Genomic DNA, 6,000 nt, shown 5'->3' on the forward strand with positions numbered 1-6,000 from the left:
CATTAAATTATACCTCTTGAGTATTTAAGACATACAGTATATGTTTCCATAATTATAAATATACCCCTACCTTTCTCTTCATTTTGAGAAAAGTTCTTCCAGACAACACTTACTCATTTTTATAAACAAATACACATATAAAATGTATAAGAAACATTCAAACAACTCTAATAGAGTGGATATAATTTTCTTCTCTATATATATATAATGACAACTTTAATTGAAATTATGAAAAAAATGAAGTATAAATAATGAATATTCATCCACCCCTAATGAAATTTTAAAATCTAGTGTTTCCTGTGAATTTAATCTAAAGAATGAATAAATAGAGTTCCTTGAGCAAAAGCACTTGGCACTACTTCTGTTGAGATCCCAGTGACTTCTATATGCTCCTGGTATTTTCTCCTTCTCCTTCCTTCACTTCTTCCTTCTCCTTCATTTATTTATTTATTTTGTCTTGACAGTAAGTAACTCATGCTTCATTTTCTCTATTTATTGAGTAACTTTTTTTTTCAAAATCAGAAAGAGGCCCCACAATTATATTTATTTATCCAACAAACCAGGGTATTGAAACTCTTATTTTAGAGAGTGCTAGATCATTTTGCTTTGAGTCATCATGTAAAATCCCAAAGTACCAGAGATTTATAAGCAGAGTCATAAATTCTCAGGGTCCTTGAGGCAAGACTGAGCTCGAGCTCTTTCTCAGTTGAATTTGATCCCTCAGAGTTGGTCACAACCAGAGTAGTCCTAATACCATGTAAAATGAAAGTGTTCTTCTATATTTGGGAGAGGCATTACTGGCTAGCATACTGCTGCACAGTGAGGACATGGCACATTGGCACCAGGCACCATCTATGGGGCAAGATAAATAATGGCATTAAGGAAAAGCAGCAAATTTTGATGAGGGCTTCTATTGAACACATAGTTTGCATATCTCTACACCTTATCTCACTTGGATGATCTTATACACTGTGCAGTGTTGTAGTTAATGAGCTTTTGAAAGGAGAAAAAAGAAAGATGAGTTAGAAAAGCATTCTACCTTCTATTAAAAAAACATCAAAGCCTAGGTTCTGCCTTGGTAATTAAACCCTAGAACAGGATATTCATTATGGTAACAGTTTCTTAATTACCTGTGCCTATGAACCTGTGAATGTTGATACCCAGAGGATGGCTTCAAGCTAATTATTGTGATCTTGTATTAAAATAATATCTTCTAACCACGCAATCACTAAGCATGGACAAAACATTAGCCCCATCACTATTCATGAATCTCTTGAGCTGTATATGAGATGCATCCAGAGATGAATTACCCTTTCAACTTATTAAGGAGTTATTTTAATAATCACTTGCTGAGCAAATAAAAAAAAAAACAATTATAGAGGTAGGTCACATGTGTCTACAAGTTGTTATTATCCCCTATGCTTAAAGAATTATTTGCTCTGAGTGGAGTAACATAATGGTTAAAGAAATAAATAAAAGGCTGCAAGAATAGCATAAAGACATAATTAATTGACCTACTTATGTATTTAATTTAAAGCGTCTTATTTTGTTTTATTGACAGTTATGTTGTAATTATCCTTCTATTGCTTAATGTGCAAGTGTCCCTCTTTTTTTTTTTTTAAAGTGTCCCTCTTTGAAGGAAAGTTTCATGCTGTCTCAGTGCTTGAAAATCTACTTTAAACTTAATACAATTGCAAAACTAGCTCCTTTACTCAGCCAAACTAATGTAAAAATAGTGAGTTGATGTGAAGTACATAGGAATAGTAGATGATGCTCATGAAGAGTTTGAAGTGATAGGCATAAAAGTTTGTAGAAGGGAGACAATATAGTGATTCATTGGTACATTTTGCCAACAGTGATGTAGGCCTGAGTAAATAATATATTTCAAAGACTGGCATCCACACTCTTTCTAGGTATTTGTACTAAATTCCATTTATGCCAAGATCTATAGCATCTCTGTGAAGCATAATAAATGGTTCAGAGTTTAATTAATCCTCAGCTATTGTTTGGTACCAAAGGTGGTTTTTGTACTATATTCAAGTACTTGAATGGATCATTCTTTTTTTATATAATAAATTTATTTTTTATTGGTGTTCAATTTGCCAACATACAGAATAACACCCAGTGTTCATCCCATCAAGTGTCCCCCTCAGTGCCCATCACCCATTCACCCCCACCCCCCACCCTCCTCCCCTTCCACTACCCCTAGTTCGTTTCCCAGAGTTAGGAGTCTTTATGTTCTGTCTGATATTTCCCACACATTTCTTCTCCCTTCCCTTATATTCCCTTTCACTATTATTTATATTCCCCAAATGAATGAGAACATATAATGTTTGTCCTTCTCCGATTGACTTATTTCACTCAGCATAATACCCTCCAGTTCCATCCACCTCGAAGCAAATGGTGGGTATTTGTCTTTTCTAATGGCTGAGTAATAATCCATTGTATACATAAACCACATCTTCTTGATCATTCTTAAAAAAACAAAAACAAGGCAGCCCCGGTGGCTCAGCGGTTTGGTGCCGCCTTTAGCACAGGGCATGGTCCTGGAGACTTCTGCATGGAGCCTGCTTCTCCCTCTGCCTGTGTCTCTGCCTCTCTCTCTCTGTGTGTCTCTCATGAATAAATAAATAAATAAATAATCTTTAAAAAAAACAGAATTATATACTCTGAGATATCTAAAACCTAAAAGCAAGGCTGTTATGGACAAACTAAGGGTTGGGTTTTTTAAAAAGCTTGGTAAATCTAATGTTTATAAATGGTTTATGATACATAAGGGAACTGATAAAGCAACTTGTCTAGATGTCTTGGGCCTAGCAACCTGTGAATATATTTATGTTTGCCAGACAGTGAGATGAAAAAAATAAATCTCAAAGATTTTTTAGTCTTAGATCTTCTGAGGTTGTATTATCTCACCTCTTCCTAATGATGAAGCTAAATTCCCCTGATGAATGAGAATATTCTGCATTGTGATTCTAGTTGTCTAAATTGTCTCTGAAGCAGGCCATTAGTACAGGGAAATTGGAAACATGAAATGCTGTTTATGTTAATAAGATACATAGATTCCAATTCTAAAATACACAGGGAGGATAGTTGTGAATAAGATACATAGATTCCAATTCTAAAATACACATTCCTCTTCTGTTTGTTTTCATCTTTTATCTCCTGACTTCATAGCTAAATAGCTCTAAAACTCATCAAATGAATTCCAGTCTTGGGACCAAATGAGAAGCTAGAGAAAATGTTAAAGTCAGAGGGTAGGAAAGCTTCTTGTTAATGACAAGAAAGAAAGAAAAATTTCCCCATTTCTGCCCTTCACCACCTCTCAAATAATCATGGTGGCTGAATCTTGTCCTGCTTTTGTAATAGCAATTTCTAGTAGTGGTATTTCTGTTTATAATTGTGATCTCTAAACACTGCTTGGTGCTAATCTCCTAGTATTTACTAGCGTTTACTGAGTGCCAACTATGATAAGAGTTCTTAAGTTCAACAAATTCAGAATCATCTATGATCCTTACTGGTAATGTGAATTGGGTTAAGTTAACTTATTCTGTGCTTTGGTTTCCTCATCTGTAAAATAGAAAAAAAAAGTAATAAAGCCTATCCCAAGGGTATGTAAAATTTATTTTCAATTCCATATAAAGCACGTAACAGAGTACTTACATATTTCAGAATTACTAACTGTTATAGTAATTATTTTTAATGAATGTCAACTACGTCAGGCCGTATGTTGTTAGAGTAACAGCAAAAAATAATCCTTTGCCCCCTTAGAATTTCATTAAATCAAAGAAAGAGACATGGAAAAGAGAGAGAAAAAATATTTTTTGTGCTATGTGAAGTAGAATCACAGGTGGGGTAAATAAATAGATCTTATGTGAGTATGAAAAGACTTATGCACAGCTTCACAAAGAAAGTGATATTTGAAGTGTGTCTTAAAGGATGGTGGAAATCTGGTAGCTATGGAAGAGAGGTGTGTGGAAAGGCAAATGGAATAACTCAAATAAGACAGCTAAATTGGTAAACAGCAAGGAGATGGCAGTGCCTGGGCACCTATCCCTGACTCCGGGTGCCAGGAACCTCTATTCAGACCAGAGTGAAAACATTGGAGACCAGAAGGACATAGGTAAACATGAACTTGTCAAGGACCATGGCAATTGCCTACAATCCAATGTCAGTGATGGACCTTCAGAAAATATAGCCCTTTAACCTAAGTAACTCAGTCCTACAATGCAGATTCTTATCTTGACTTAGTACCTTCTAGGTCTCCAATATCTTCACTGCTGAAATATATTATGGGCATCTCAAAAATCACATATATTGTAAATAAATTGAGTTTTCCAAATATATTCCTCCTGAGCAAAATGTTTTTTGGTTCTTCTAGATTATTTTTAATATTTTCCATCTGTATTTACATTTTATACTTCCCATTGCTATGTCAGGAAGTTTTTCCCTTCAATCTTTTTTTTCCCCAATGTGTCTATCTTGTTATTCCAATCTAATATATTTATAATGCTATTTTTACAAAGTTCTTCATTTTGGATCTCTTTTAAGTGTTTCCTTTCCCACTTTATCATGTTCATCTTTCCCTCTGCCTCTTGAATATATGGAACATATTTATCATAGGTGTTTTTATCATACTTTCACTTAATTGCATTGTCTTTATAATTTCTGGATCAATTTCTATTGAATGATTATGTTTTCTAACCATAGATTATGTTTTCCTGATTCTTTGTACAAGTAGTAATTTTGTATTAGATGCTGGGCATCTTAAAATTTTACGGTGAGTACTAGGTTTGTTGCATTTCATGAAATTTGAGTTTTGTTGTGATAGATATATAGATATATCTATAAACTCAAATGTGAGATATGTCTATATATCTGTCACCTCTTTATCCATTCATCAGTCATTGGACAGTTAGGATGTTTCCATCAATTTGCTATTATAGATAGTGAGGCTATAAACATTGGGGTACAAATATCCCATTGGATTAGTGTTTTTGTATTCTTTGTGTAAATATCTGGTAGTGCAATTCCTGGATCATAGGACGGTTCTATTTTTAAATTTGAAGGAAACTCTCAGCTGTTTACCAGAGTGGCTATACCAGTTTGCAATCCCACCAACAGAGCAAGATGATTCCCTTTTCTCTACATCCTCACCAACACTTGTTTCTTGTGGTTAGTTGGTTTGTTTGTTTTGTTTTGTTTTGTTTTGTTTTTTAGCCATTCTGACTGTTGTAAGGTAATATCTCATTGTAGGACTGATTTGTATTTCCCTGATGATGAGTGATATTCAGCATCTTTTCATGTGACTTTTGGCCATCTCTATGTCTTCTTTAGAAAAATATCTAATCATATCTTCTGCCCTTTTTTAAATTGGATTATTTATTTTCAGGCTATTGAGTTTGATAAGTTCCTTATAGGTTTTGGATAGTAACACTTTATTTATTTTTGCAAATACCTTCTCCTATTCCATAAATTGCCTTTTAGTTTTGTTGATTAGTTCTTTCATTGCACAGAAGCTTTTTTATTTTGAACTACAGACCAATATCCCCGATGAACATGGATGCAAAATTTCTCAATAAAATACTAGCAAAATGAATCCAACAATATTTTTTAAAAAGCACTCACCACGATCAAGTGAGATTGATTTTGGGTGCAAGAGTGGTTCAATATTCACAAATCAATCAAACTGACGTATCACATCAATAAGAGAAAGGATTAGAACCATGTGATCTTTTCAATAGGTGCAGAATAAGCATTTGACAAAGTACAACACCCATTTGTGATAAAAACCCTCAACAAAGTATGTTTAGAGGGAACACACCTCCACATAATAAAGGCCAATTATAAACAACACGCAACTAATATCAATCTCAATGAGGAAAAACTGAGAGCTTTTCCTCTATGGTCAGGAACAATACAGGAATATTTACTCTCATCACTATTATTGAACATAGTACTGGAAGTCCTAGCCACAGCAATCAGACAACAAAAAGAAAT

Source organism: Vulpes vulpes, chromosome 15, assembly GCF_048418805.1.
Source record: "Vulpes vulpes isolate BD-2025 chromosome 15, VulVul3, whole genome shotgun sequence".
NCBI lineage: Eukaryota > Metazoa > Chordata > Mammalia > Carnivora > Canidae > Vulpes > Vulpes vulpes.